General features: G+C 45.5%; 1 protein-coding gene across 3 annotated transcripts in view; it reads right to left on the reverse strand.

Moving 5' to 3' along the window:
• ICE2 (interactor of little elongation complex ELL subunit 2) overlaps window positions 1-14,998 on the reverse strand; it is a 565,283-nt gene that overhangs the window by 162,351 nt on the left and 387,934 nt on the right. The window lies entirely within an intron of this gene.

Here is a 14,998-nt window from a genome sequence, read left to right on the forward strand (position 1 = left end):
CATCGGGGCATTGATTAGAGTGGCACAGATTACAGTAGAGTGGCATAGAGTGCAGTAGAGTACAGTGGTACAGAATGGAGTGCCAGAGAGTTGAGTGATGCAGAGGGCAGTGGCACAGAGTAGAGCTGAGTGGCATAGAATGCAGTGGCGTAGAGTGTTGCAAAGTAGAGTATGGTGCCATACAATGCAGTGGCAAAGAGAGAAGTAGTGCAGAGTAGAATGCTGCAGAGTTCAGTGGCAGAAAGTGTAGTGTTTTGGAGTAGTGTCAGAGTACAGTGTTGTGGAGAAGTGCCAGAGTGCAGTGGAGGAGAGTGGCGTAGAGAGCAGTGGTTGTAAAGTACAGTGATGCATATTACAGAGCAGTGGCTTAGGGCACAGTGACAGAGTTCAGCTGTGGAGACTGCATTGCTGCAGAGTGCAGTGGTTAAGAGAAGAGTGTTGTAGAGTGCAAAGGCACTGAGAGGAGTGGAACAGAGTAGAGTGACGTAGAGTAGGTTGTTTCAGAGTAGGGTGAAGTGGTGTAAAGTTGAGTGGTGCAGGACAGAGTGCGGTTGCACAGAGTGGCATCAAGTGTAATGGTGTGAAGTAGTGTCAGGGGCACAGAGTGCAGTGGTGCAGAGTAGATCAGAGTGGCATACAGTGGATTGGCGTAAAGTGCAAGTGCATAGAGGTAAGTGTTACAGAGTAAAGTGAATTGGCACAGAGTGCAGTAGCATAGAGTTCAGCATTGCGGTGTCGCAGAGTACAGAGGCACAGAGTGGAGTTGAGATGGAGACTGGTGTAGTCTAGACTAGAGTGCAGTGGTGAAACATCCAGTAGTGAAGAGTGGCATAGAGTAGATTGGCACGGGGTGCAGAAGAGAAGTGCAGCGTGAAGTGGAGTAGAGTGCAGTGGCATAGAGTGGAGCGGTGCAGAGTGCAGTAGTGTGGCAGGGTGCAGAAGAGAGTGCTTTGGCGTAATTCCAATATATTCTGAAATACTTACACAGCTCATTTAAATGTTGTTGCGTGCTAGAAGAAAACTCTTTGGTACCCCCACTATCCAGCAAGATTGTCACATAAATCCTCTCACTCTGAAGTCTGAGAAAGCAGGGTAAACAAGTGCCACTGGGATACAGCGCCTGACATTTGACCTCCTCCTTGAATGCACAACAAAAGTGACAACACACAAACAAGATTCACAGCCCTGTTTACAGAAAGGGACCACTGGGAAGTATTCTGTGAATAACGTTTAGGGAAGGGGAAGACCAAACTCAAGCTGGCCAGCCTAAAACAAATACAGACAGAAAATGGAAAGCAAGAACATGTGAGTTAGAAACCACAGAGCCAATGGCAAGCAATGGACAGAATGCATTTGTGGGTCCGCTTTCTGAATGTTCCAAGATGTCTTTAGCAAACCAGACAGCTCCATTGTCTGTCAGGCTGCGACTTAAAAATGAACGCAAGACTTGCTACTCTACTGGTAGCTCGCAATCAACTGGATGGAGACACCTGCACTAGCCTATCCGGTGAGCAGATGCCAACATCTATCTCCTGACCACCAATCTGTTTACAGCCGAAGCAGGAGTAGGTTTCTCCCATACATCCTTCACCAGCTGGAGGAGTGATTTGTTGAATCGTGGCAAGCTCTCTGACTGATGTACTTAGGTGTGAAGCCTGTTAAGAGATTATCCCTCGATTCCACCATAGGCAGAACTTCTGTTGTTTCCCTTATCACAGCGTGGAAAGAAGCAAACTCTAGAGGGACTGGTCTGGAGGGGCATTCCATTTTGGTACCATGGGATGTGTGTCGAAGCCACTTGTGTTCAGTAAGGCTAAGTTGCAACTGAAGAGGGGAGTGGTAGTGACCTGGCCGTTATACTGCTGTGGGCTGTGTTGTAAGGAATTATCTCTAGCATTTGAATCTAGTTTGAGGAGAGCCAAAAATGTAATTTATAGTTTGCCAGTACCTTTGACAAGATGAAATGTCCAAAAGTTCATAACTCGCTTCCTCAGCTAAAATTTGGGCCTTCCTCTTGGAACTGATGAGGATGACTTTTGCCTTAGAAGGGAGATGTTTCGCAAACAGTTCCAGTGTCAGAGTAGGAAGGACCGAGGTTGGTTGCATTGGGGTTAGAGCTCGAGTTGGTGCCGCTGCCTTGTCAGCAAGGCTATGGGAAATACCAGTGCAGACCTCAGCACTGAAAAGGTTCTATTTGGGGCTACAGGCACTCTCACAGATGAAACCATGGGATCAAAGGGTGCCTGGGCAAACCTGCCAACAGAAACCCAAAAGGAGCTCTAAATTGACCTTCTAATAGACCCAGGGGCCCAAAAGAATGCCAGAGGGGACTAAATCCAGCCTAAATGGCACCATCATGGTGGTGAGGAAATGAACTGAGATGGCTGCCAGTGACCAAAACTCTGGCTATGCTGGTGTCTGCACCTCCAAAGGGTGTGAGTGGTGAGGAATCCATTACTGGTGCTTGGCACCACTGGGGTGGACTCTTCAAGTTAAGTGACATCCACAAGGTCTGGCTCTGAGGAGGACTCCACAGGGTGTGGAGTACGTTGAGGCGTCTTACCTCTTGATTTGGACCAACGTCACAGAGAGTCATCGTGCTTCTTCTTTATTTCCTTGGAAGTCTTTGATGATGGCAAGAATTGTGACTTTGAGAGAGATTGTTGCCTAAATCATGACTGACATTAGGCCTAGCGCTCATAATGAGGAACAAATTACTTAGCCTCAGCAATGCCTTAACTGGTAGAGACTATATCTAGCCACAGATTCCTTACCTTAGGATTTTTCCCAGGCGTCAGACTAGATCCATAAAGTTTTTTGTGAGCAGTACCCATGCGCACCGCTATATGCCGTTGTTCGGCATCGCCCACCTCAGAAGTGACGTTAACAGTGCCTATTTAGGCATCAGTTCCTTTTCATGACTTTCCATGTTGGGAGCGCAGAGCCACAAAGAACAATGACCACTGGTGTCTAATAACTAGGGCCTTGAAAAGGAAGTAGTACTGTCTCCTGAAATCGGTTAGCAGAGCAGGAAGGATGGGTGACTCAATAAGGAGTCTGCGGCTAGATATAGGGGGTCATTACGACCCCAGCGGTCGGTGCAATAGTGGAAGTATTACCGCCAACAGGCTGGCAGTACATACCTCTACTGATTGACATTGGCGGTTTGGCCAAAGCCAATACACACCGACTGCCACAGCAGTAATGAAATAGCTCGGCGGCCGTCACTAGGCCACCTGTGGCATTTTGACTCTGCCCACCGCCATGGTTTCTGTACCGCCACGGAAACCATGGCAGTAGGCACTATCAGTGTCAGGGAATTCCTTCCCTGGCACGGATAGGGGTCTCCCCCACCACCTACCTCTCCCCAAAGCCCTCCTCCAACCTCTGCTGCCCCCACATATGCACACATACACGCACATACGTACACACCCATACACACATTCACACACGCATACACACATTCATACACACTCACAAACATACATCCAGGCACACACACATTCACATGGCACAACATGCACGTACACACACACCCACTCATGCACACACGCATGCACGCATTCAAACACAGTCACACACATCCCCACACATGCACACAACACCCCCAGCTCCCTCTCCTGTGGGAGAACCCGACTTAACTGCTTGCTAGGCGGTGTTTTGCTGGCGTGGTGCTGCTGCTGGCAGCAGTGCCACCTTACCGCCGCCCGCCGCCCTGACCTTCAATGGAATTCCGCCAGCCTTCTGGCAGAATTCCGGCTCAGGTCATAATTCCATGGACGGTCGGTAGCTATGGCGACGGTATGTTGGCGGCCGTCACCATGGCGGTAGGCGGTATTTGCCACCAATGTCATAATGAGGGCCATAGTCTCTACCAGATAAGTAGTTACCGAGGGAAAGTAACTTTTTCATCTGATAAACTTCTAGCCACAGATTCCTTACCTTAGAATAGATACCCTAACAATAACTTTCTTGAAGGTGGGTTTGCAGACCAATTCCAGACGAGGAAGTCCTTCAGGACCGAACGGGCAAACTGCTCATCCCGACAGAGTGCAAGCCCTCAGGGGGTTGCTTCTTGGCCAATGCATAGCACATCTTGATACGAAGCACGATCCATGTGGAGAGGGGTTGTTTCTGTAAAACCATCCTTTCTTCGCTCTGACATGGCAGAGTTATGGATTGGCCTAAATGAAAGGGAGCGACTAGTTTTGGAACAAAGGAAGCTTGTGTGTGAAGCACCAGTTTGTCTGGATAGACTTTGTGCTAAGGAGTCTTGAATGATAAAGCCTGAAGCTCGCAAACCCTCAGGGCAGATGATATAGCCAGGAGAAAGACAGTCTTGACGGTAAGGAGTTGAAAGAGCAGTTATGAGGCAGCTCAAAGGGAGAGCACATCAAAATAGTGAGAATGAGATTGAGGCCCCAATGAGCCACGATAAAGTGTGAGAGCGGACTCATATGTCAGAGACCTTTCAAAAACCTATTTACAACAGGCATTTTGGAGAGGAATGGCTGATCAGGCAACCAGAGAAAAAACTGAAATTGCAGAAAGACAGCCCTTTAGAGAACCAGGGGCAGAGCCCTGCTGAGCACTAGGCAGAACAAAAAGTAGAACCTACGAAAGGGGAGCAGAAAGGGGATCAATTTGTTTTTCTGATCACCATGTCAAAATGTTTTGCTAACAGTCTTAGTGGAGGGACACCTGGCTACCAAGATAACATCACAGACTTTGGGAGGAAGGTCGAAGGCTGTCATCTGTTGCCACCCAAACCCCATGCAAGAAAGCGAAGAGTTGACAGGTTTGGTTGGAAGACCCTTTCCTGCTGCCATGCTCAACAGTTCAGGATTCCAAACTTTCTGTAACCAGCCCGGCGCCACAAGGATGACTTGGGCCTGGTCCTTCTTTATCTTCTTGAGAACTCTGGGCAGGAGTGGTATGGGTGGAAAGGCGTACAGGAAGCTTGATTTCCACTTGAGACAAAAAGAGTATCCGTGCAAGAGACGTCTTAGAAACTCAGCATACAGAGGCTGAGAAGCATGCCCAGCAAGGTGGCTGGGAGTTTGGAAGCCCCTTCCGTGGCCATAAAAGGAGCAAAAGGTGGATTGGGCGTGATGGGGCCCCATGAAAAGGCTAAGGACCTGGCTGTGGCCCAGCTGTCTTTAAATCGCTTCAGTGCTTGTTCCACTTTGTCTCCGAATAGATGAGGGCCATCAAAGGGCATGTCAATGGGCGATGCTTGTGAACTTAGCTGCGTCTCTCCTACAGGCAAAAGCCTGGGAGAGTACGGCCTGGATCCTACATGACTGTTGGCAGCACCAGTGCAATTGTATCCTACAGAGAATGGGAACAGCGGCCAAAAAGGAACATGGTGATCACAGACTTCATTGGCAAGCTGGCGGAAGAAAACATCTTCCTCTTTAAAGTGTCCAGCCTCTTGGATACCCTGTCCGGGAAAGCGGTAGAGAATGTGCCATGATTTATGTGGGAAGGAGAGCCTTGTATCACCAAGCTCTCTGGGGTAGGGTGTTAGGTGAGGAAGTTTGGGCCCCTTGCAGTGGGGAGGTGGCAGTGGGCAATGGTTCTGTTCACAGGAGCCTCTGTCCATGAAGGCCTTGTTAAATGGGAGTAGCTGGTTTGAAGGAAGGAAACACTCTTGGTTGTAGCACCTCTGTCACAACATTAGTCTTGAATGACACTCAGGGCAACTGAAAGTCAAGGACCCCAGCTGCCCTCCTCAGCACCATTGTAAAAGATGCTCCCTCCTTCATAGCCACGGTAGAGGGCGAGAGCAGTACCTAGAGAAGAGGCCACTTCACTGGCCTTACCCAGTCCAGCGATCTCTTTCATTCCGCCCAGAGTCTTAGCCCATAAGAATAGGGCTCAGGCTCCTGCCTGAAATTCATGGCTCCAGTCAGCCCCGGAGATGGCATCGGACAACATCCCTCCCGGCTCTGTTACGGGGATCAGAATGGGGATGGTGCCGCCGTGGAATGTACCGCCACTTAGAGCTGAACCACGCCACCTACTGGCATGCAGGCATACTGCTCACTAAAAAAATTCTGTATCCAGTCTGACCCTTGGGATAATAATAAGGTAAGTAATCTGGGGATAGAAGTCTCTATTAGATTGCGGGCCTTAAGGCAGGCTTTGTGCTCTGTGATGGATTAGGGTGCATGAAGCTACATTTGTCATGCAACCTGGAGGTGTGCTTTGACTCCAACCACCCCAAATAGACCTTATGGGAGGTCTGAAATGGACATTTACCCATTCAGGGTTTCAGAGGGTTTAAACCCTGACTTCTTAGGAGGTGACATTTGAAACACTGATTGGGAGAAATCACTGGAAGATGTTGAAAAACAAGTGATAAATCATGAGGAGCATCTCTGGATTCACTTTCAAGGGTACGGAAAGAAGGGAACTGATGTTGTTACGCTTAGTTGGGCAGTATAATGCTCCAATTATATTAAGGTGGCATTTTATCTGAAGAAGAGATGGACTCTGCAGTCCGGCATGTGGGGATATTCTATAGGCGAGGAATCAGCAGGTAGAAGTATATACATCAGAATTTATGCTACTGACTGAAGATCCCTCTGATACACTGATGACAAGGCTTTATAGTCTACACACCTCAACAGAGTTATCCTGAGCGAGCCACATGGCAGTTGTGTCAGCCACTTGACTCCATTCCCATCTACCTCAGGAAAACCAAAGACAGCTTTGGTGCTGCTGCTTTTTCCTGCCAGCAGGATCTGGAGAAGGAGCTGTGGAGGGCTTCACCTTCACCACAAAGGGGTATATTCCATTTGCAAGACCTTGCTATAAGACCAAAGGAGTCAGAGCAACTTGATACATTTGTAGGCATGCTTCTGCAGATTACATGTAAGTGGTCAATATTAAAATAAGGAACTATATTATACCATGCTCCATGTGCCCACTTAACTGTCCTACCCACCATTTCCACTCATATTCCAGTGTGTTTAATCTTTCATTGAGATATTATATGTCCACTGCCTAATATTTTTCTGCAATCTTCCCAAGGAGCTGAAAGGAATGAACTTTATCAATGGTATACACAAACATCCCCATCGTATTTAGTGAAGAGCTCCATTGCTCTCAGTCTGACAAAACATGCAATAGAAGATATTCCTTCAGCCATATAATAAATCACTTGTGGGCTGTATCTTAGTTGTTAGGCGATTGGCTTAGTAGGTTCTCAATCACTTTTTCCATTTCTAAAGCAGCTTGCACTCTTGTACCACTGCAAGTGGCTAAACACATACACTTGCTTCTACGTTTGCCACCATCATACAATACAAGAGGATCAACTGGGCCCCCTTCATAATGAAGCACTAAACTGAGCGTCTCAGTCACAGCTGGAGTGTTTGAGATAAGAAATGAACAGGATGACAAACAATCTCTCTTGTGGTGCTAATAACCTCTTTTTAATAAGTATTTTTCTAAAGTATTAAGAGTGGGGCATAATGGCCAAATGTCAAGTGTGTTTCCCAAGGATCACAACCTATCTAGCAGTTGGGACCTGTGCCCAAATACTTGTGCTGGAAATTGGATGGGGTGTAGTACCACACAAATGTCAGTTTGTGGTGTAATGTTTAATCATAAAAAATCCTGTTGCAACTAGAGGTGTATTTGCAAAGGTGATCCCAATCATTCTCTTAACTTAGCAGTCTACATAATGCAGTTTCTCATGTCTTCACATATTTTGCTTCCACAAATCATGAAAGCAGCAGCGTTTTCTAGCAGGCTGAAAAAAAGTGCTTAGATGCCAGAGGGCTAGGGCTTTTCAAAATCAGTTAGTCTCATAATTGCTGCAACGTTTATAGGTTGATAAACAAAAACTCTGTCTGATTTGTGTACAACTGTGTTTCTCAGTTGTACATAAAGCTTAATGACAACATGAAATCGATTTAACAGTACCTTCAGGTGAAAGTACTGGAGGCTGAAAAACACATCATCCTTCAATGGTCAAATGGGCCTCAAAAAATGAAAAGAAGTGAAAGGGCACAAGAGGATAAGAAAAGGGGTCAAGCTATACCTTCACCTACTCTGTGTCAAACACAAGAAAGACCCTTTGTGGAAATGACGATAATCAGGGGGGTTTGTCAATCCAAAGAATGTCCCATAAGTTCCTCTCATCACTCTTGATTCAAAGGAACAAATAGTTTATCAGATCCCTTTTAGATTCGGTATGCCATAATGTGGAGTTGGGCTGCCTGACAATACTTCATTGTATTCAATTTGCAGGTGTGGGTAGCTAATTGTAGCAACTGTAAGCACTGGGGTGGTCAGCCACCCTTCCAGCACCCATGGTATAAATGGGTAGTACTGTGCCACATAGCACCAAGGCACTCATTTCAAAATTTTAGCCTGGCTCAGCTCAGGATAGTGTGCCCTATTTGAATGAATGCGGTGCCCTCAGGGCAGCTGTGAATGCATGCTGCCCTGAGGGGCACCACATTCAGTGAAATACAGTGTGGCTGTTTCCAAGTGCTCTGGGTTCCACAGTTCAGGCGGCAAACCACCTGTACTTAAAAGATCTGTGTGACTGCACCCACCTGCAGCAGGACTTTTGAGGTGGGGGACAGGGGTTAATTGCATCCCTTCCTCTCCCCAGAAGGCTGTCCTTATGGGATGCACTAATGATGAGTCACCTTTTAGTACTGCACTGTCAATGGACCTCATAAGGGACTGCCTCTGTGCATCCACCCGTAATACCGTGCGGGTGCAAAAGGCAAAGTAATTGCCTCATTTGAGTGGGGCCACGCCCCCATGCAAATGAGGGAACACCCTCTAACAATAGCGCTGGCTCCACATGTGCTTCAGCACTATGGTTATAAAAGGAGCCGCAGACGATGTACCATACTGCCCCGGGGTGCACAAAGCAGGATGAACAGGTCCACAGCACCCTTGGAGCACAATTCACAATAAAGTCCAAGGTAAGTAATGTCATGAACTGCTCAATATAAAGGACTCATAATTCAGAGGTCAGCCAAGCTCTCTGGGTCAATGGGTAAGTGGAGCTCTTTGGATTTGATCAAATGTAGTGCTTTTATGCTTAATACCCTTTCCAAAAGGAGGCAATCAAGCAAGTAGTTATAGGGCAGAGGCAAAGCCGACTTTTTTGAGTTTTGCATTAATACTTAGAAACTGAGAGATGATCTTGTGCATTTCTTGAGAGGAATTAAGGGCCAGATGTATCAAGCAATTTTGCATTCGCAAACGGTGCGAATCGCAAAATTTGGCCGTTTGCGAATGCAAAAATGCCTTTCAAGATGTATGAAAGGCATTCACTGTACAATTTTAAGGAATCGCAAAAATAGCGATTCCTTAAAATTGCGACCCCAGTTACAGAATCGCAAATTGCGATTCTCTGAATAGGAAATCGCAAATAAGGAATTCCTATTTGCGATTTCCAAAGCACATGTATTAAGCATTTCCTAAATGCGAATTGGGCATTTAGGAACTGCAATTACCACCGAATCCAATTTGGTGGTAAGCATGTGCAATATTTAAAATTATATATGGATTTTTAAAAATGACATGTAGCGCACACATGCCCCTAGGGCAGGTGTCTGCTTCACATGTCCACAAATATTTTTTTGGGGTGCATCAGAGGGGGCCTTAGGCTCCAAACACCCTGGGGTTTGCATTACCTAATTTGCAAATTCCTAACTGGAATTCGCAAATTGGGAAATGCAAAACCATTCGCACCTATGGGCCTACAGGCCCATAGGGATGAAAGGAGTTCCATTCTCTAATTGCGATTCGGTAATAGCAATAGCGAATTTTAAGAAATCACAGTAACCAAATCGCAAATTTCATACATCCCATTTTGCATTTCCTAAATAGCGATTTCTTAAAATAGGCTATTTAAGAAATGCAAACCGGGAGCTTGATATATCTGGCTCTAAGACCTCTGCCTTTGTAGACTTTGTTTACAGTCTGAGGACAGTCACTTGTCTGCTTGCTTGGCAAGTACACAGGCTACTGGGGGTATTAGTTCAGTTACCACTGGCCTAGGTATTACATTTATTTTCTGTTATGTTTTAAATAACAACTGTGCCTTTCTTCGTTTGTTTCTCTCCTAGTAGAAGCCCTGGATGCTCTTGACCAGATGGAAGGGGAAGGGGAGAGAGACACCTACAGAGAAAGCGAAAGAGCAAGAGACCCATGTTAACTAGAAACGAGGATAGGGTATCAATCTTGTAACGAACATGTTAAGCACATAGTCCACCATATACTGCCCTGTGTGAGGAAAGGGCTTCCAAGCATTTATTCTCGGACACTTGAAGCACATCAGTATTTATTAACAGTCGCCTTATTGCATTGCTAGACTGCGGCTGTCTTTTATGCTTAAGCCATTTGCTCTCTGAATGGTACCTTCAGATTTAATTCGTTCAGCTAAATGTTTGAACATTGTACAAGGTAGTTATGTGTCATTTAGGGTACACAATGAGGGCATGTATTCAACCAGTGGATCCAGCGGCTGCGACAGGTAGAAAGCATCAGTATCGAGGGCAAGTTGATGGGACTGTATTGATGTGGTATAGACCGGTGACAGAGTAACAACACATTCTGGAGATGTCCAAGAAACTCCAAAAGAGGGAATTTGAAGACAGCACACTCGAGTTGGGGATCAGGCACGTGATTTTGTGCCAGTAATTTTTTTTTTTTTTTTGCAAACTATTGTTATTTAACATTTTTACCTCAAGCAACATCATCAGATTCAATCACACCACAAAAATCATCTGGTTGGACCACTTTACCATACACTTCACCTCCTCCACCACTCCCAGACGCACCTCCAGTCCCCCTTGCACCTCCCACTGGATCTGGGGCAAGATTTCAGACAGCCAATGGCCTGACGTCCTCACCTGCATTCTCCCAGAAACCTCATTGGACATTAATGTCACTGTCAAAAACTGGATCACAGACTGCACTGACAGAATATCTCCCTGCAAAATTGGCAATCCCAAAAGACCCACCAAACATGTGAAATGGTATACTGCAGAACTCAGATCCAAAAAGTGTGAGTGTAAGCATTTCGAGAGTCGCTGGCACACCTCCAAATCTCTCAGCTATAGAACAGCCTTCAAATATGCACTCAACCAATACCACAACCGCCTAAAAGAAGCCAGGAAGCTAGAATTACTCACCAGAATCCAAGCCAGCTCTAAAAGTAGTAAGGAACTCTTCAAGATCGTCAAAGAGTTTTCCAACCCGTCAGCCACGGAAAACAGCAATCCCCTATCTATCCCAAGGCTCTGCAACTCCCTTGCCGATTACTTCCATGACAACATTTCCACCACATACAAAAACTTTGAACCTCAGACTACGGCCACTGACACCATCAATCACCTCAACTCTACTAACCCCTGGCCAACGCCAGCCTCCAGATGGGAAAACTGAGACTTTACCGACTGCATTGTTTTGAAAGTAAGGTTATTTAGAGGTGAAAAAACAGGTCTGCAAAACTCAACAAACCCTTAAGAATTTAAACTCAGAATATCTCGAAATTATGTAGCAAGACACAGCCCTAGCCCCACAGAAGGGGAAAATGTTTATGATACTCTGGATCGTGACTGGAATGGAAAGATCGTCGACAGCCACAAGTTACTGCGATCAGGCACACACAAATGTACCCTTTCCATAATGGAAATGGCAGGAAATGCGGGAAGTAAGAGAGAGAGGGGGGATTATCCACAGCAATTAGACTTTTGGCATCTTGAAAAGTATTGGTGCGCATATTATCTCGTCTGAGCCAAATAGCAATGTCTGAAAATTCACAGTAAGTTGCATGCTTTGACAGAAACGAGTTGATCTATTTTGTCATTTTCATGGTTACATGCAGGTTTCAACTGTGCATGAACCATGAAGGTACTATTTTTCAGTAAACCATCTTACGCCAACACAAAATTCACACCAACAATTAAATGCATGCAGGTCGCAGTCATTACCATCTTTCTCGTGCCTTCTTATTAAAACAATGATCAAGTGACATGTTTCAAGTTGTTTATAAAGGTTTTTGTAACTGTCCAAAAGCCACAGAAATGTTAACAAGCTAAAACCACTGATTTCCAGGCAGGGGCAACGCTGCACAAGAACAATGGCTCTGAAGTGCTCGCTGTCACAGACAGACGTAAGAGGGATCCTTTGCAGCATTCAGAGCAGTTCATCGATCCTGCACAAATAATAACAGCTTCCTTGGCAATTATGATAGGCAGTTTCTATTCTCAGCACACGTTCTCGTACCTACTCTGTGGGGCATCAAGCCAGGGACATATTGTCTTTGGGCATATTTTATTGTGGTGAGGTAGTCAGACCTCGGCTTTCGCCCACACTGTTCTTGCTGCTCTTAATACTTTCGGGGATTGTTTTTTTTTTTACGTGGTTTGGGAAGGGCCTGTGCCCTCACAAAAACACGATCTGAATCTGAACAACTACCACAAGTGGATTGCACAAAGCACCGTTTTATTTCCTGTTCTAATTTGCCTTTTAACCTGAAAAACCTAAATATGTATTAATAACTCTCACTCAATACTGTTGAACTGGATGATTTACGGTTTGCGAAATCGCTTTTAAAACAGTGGTTAAAACGTCACTGGCTTCTCGGGAGCTACAAGGCACTATCCTCTGCTGAGAAATATTAAAATGCACGAGATGTGTTTCTTTAAAACAGACTCTTTAAAATGGGAAGTTAAATCATCTCTGGAGCCAAAATACCGCATTTCTCTCAATATGGTCCACATAGGAGAACAACTGATGTCAGGCCTGACACTCCGGTGGGCATTGCATTAGGCCAGAAGGATTAAAAAACAACTGCTCCACCTCGGAGTCTTTCTTGCTGTCAATGGCAACTACAGGGAGCGCCCCCTGACCCGTTGGTGTCAAACCAGGAGCTGCAAGGGATGACCTATCAGAGTCACAAATCGCTTGAATAGTGTGATTGTACATCACTGGTCCAACTGAAAAGAAGAAAAGTCAATATACCTAATTTACTTCAATCCTCAGAGGTCTTCCTTCCACCCTGCTCTTTGCTTGCCTGGCCATAGGTGACAGCAAAACACAGTGTCATACAACTGGACTTGCAAATCACAACAAAAGGCGTGATTTTTTTAAGCAGGCCACCAACACCAAAACAGTAGGTAATGGCAGTCAGAAGCCAGCGAGCCACTAATATGTGATCACTGTACGGATAAAGAATGTATCTCCTAGGGGCATATGTGTTTGCAGACCTTAATCTTGTGACCCCGCTGTAAGGCAAAAGACAACAAACAGGTGCGTGCACTGTTCAGGGAATGGCCAGCCCAATTCATTGATACAGCCATCAGTAAGAAAAAATAACAATCCCGGACAGAAACAAAAAAAGAATTTGTGGAGAGTTGGCCCTGTTAGATTTTGCAAGGGTCCAACCTTCTAATCAAGCAAGGAAACATAGAACTGTAAAAGGAGAAGAATTTCAAGGCTCCCCCGTAGTGTTTGTGTCAGCTATAAATTCAGCAGTCCAGAAGACTTTACCAGGCTGATTTGCATTACAAAGGCACAATGCCATTTCTACTAGACAAAACGATCACCTGTTCTGGAGACTGGTGTCTTTATTAACTGGTCTGGCCACTTCACCGTGGACAACTGTGCCAGTAAAAGGCATGGGCACCGGACCCTGAGCAGAGTGCTTTTAATAGTGTCTGCAGTAATAGATTGCCCCTGCGTCCTGAAGAGCAGTGCCCTCACTGATGACCAAAAGCACGGACTCCTGAGGATTGGGCTCCATAATTGTCGAGTAGGTCATGCCATCTTGTGAGATGAGCACTTTGCCATTTGAGTTGAAGGCCATATGATGCCTTCTATTCCAACAGGCCTTTTATTCCACTGGACAGCTAACCGACGGGCTAGAGCCCTTGGAGTGCAGGGCCACTCTTGGTTCCCCTGTCACTTTCACCAGCTCCCCAAGGTAATTAAAGCAGGCATAAGGAAGATTAATTAGAGAGAAAGAGAGCGAGAGGAAGGCAGCGAGAAAGCAATCGTTGAGGGAGGAGAGAGAGAGGAGCGAGAGGGAGCATGGTTCGATGGAAAGGGAGAGAGTGTGCAAGAAGGCAAAGGAAACGGGGTTGTTTTGAGCATTTTTGCATGGCTGCTTTTGATTTCCAAAGCTGGTCCTTCATGCAAGACATGCACAATGAAAAGAGGTAACATACAGTAAAATAAGCTTTGAAGAATGCATAGGTCTGCATTTGGAACATTTTTATTCAAGGGACCCACATCTTTGGAGTCTTCAGTAATATTATCGGTTGTTACCATACTACTGGCAGACAAGTGTGGAAAAGAAAGTTGCAGATGTCGAAGCAGGACATAGAAGGCTCGAGTCTGGAGGCACTTAAACATGAGCAACATGGGAGCCAGTGCTCAGTAACTTGTTTGCACAACATTCCAACTACAATTTCCCATTTTGGTGGCCTCCCTAAAAGAGTAACCATATACAAAGCTGTAACACTAGTATACTCCTTAGATGTATCTCTAAAACATCAATAACTTACCTGTCTTTGTCATCACCTCGTAGAGACTGTTGGGCTCCAGCACCATCAGTTTTTTTGGTCTTATTTACACATTTCTGTTTTCCTACCACTTTCTTTCTCTCTCTCCTTCTCTCCTTAGATGTATCTCTAAAACATCAATAACTTACCTGTCTTTGTCATCACCTCGTAGAGACTGTTGGGCTCCAGCACCATCAGTTTTTTTGGTCTTATTTACACATTTCTGTTTTCCTACCACTTTCTTTCTCTCTCTCCTTCTCTCCTTAGATGTATCTCTAAAACATCAATAACTTACCTGTCTTTGTCATCACCTCGTAGAGACTGTTGGGCTCCAGCACCACCAGTTTTTTTGGTCTTATTTACACATTTCTGTTTTCCTACCACTTTCTTTCTCTCTCTCCTTCTCTTTCCTCAATCTTTCATATTCAGGTCTTTTTTCCATCCCTTTC

The sequence above is a fragment of the Pleurodeles waltl genome, chromosome 3_1, assembly GCF_031143425.1.
Source record: "Pleurodeles waltl isolate 20211129_DDA chromosome 3_1, aPleWal1.hap1.20221129, whole genome shotgun sequence".
In the NCBI taxonomy this organism is placed as follows: Eukaryota; Metazoa; Chordata; class Amphibia; order Caudata; family Salamandridae; genus Pleurodeles; species Pleurodeles waltl.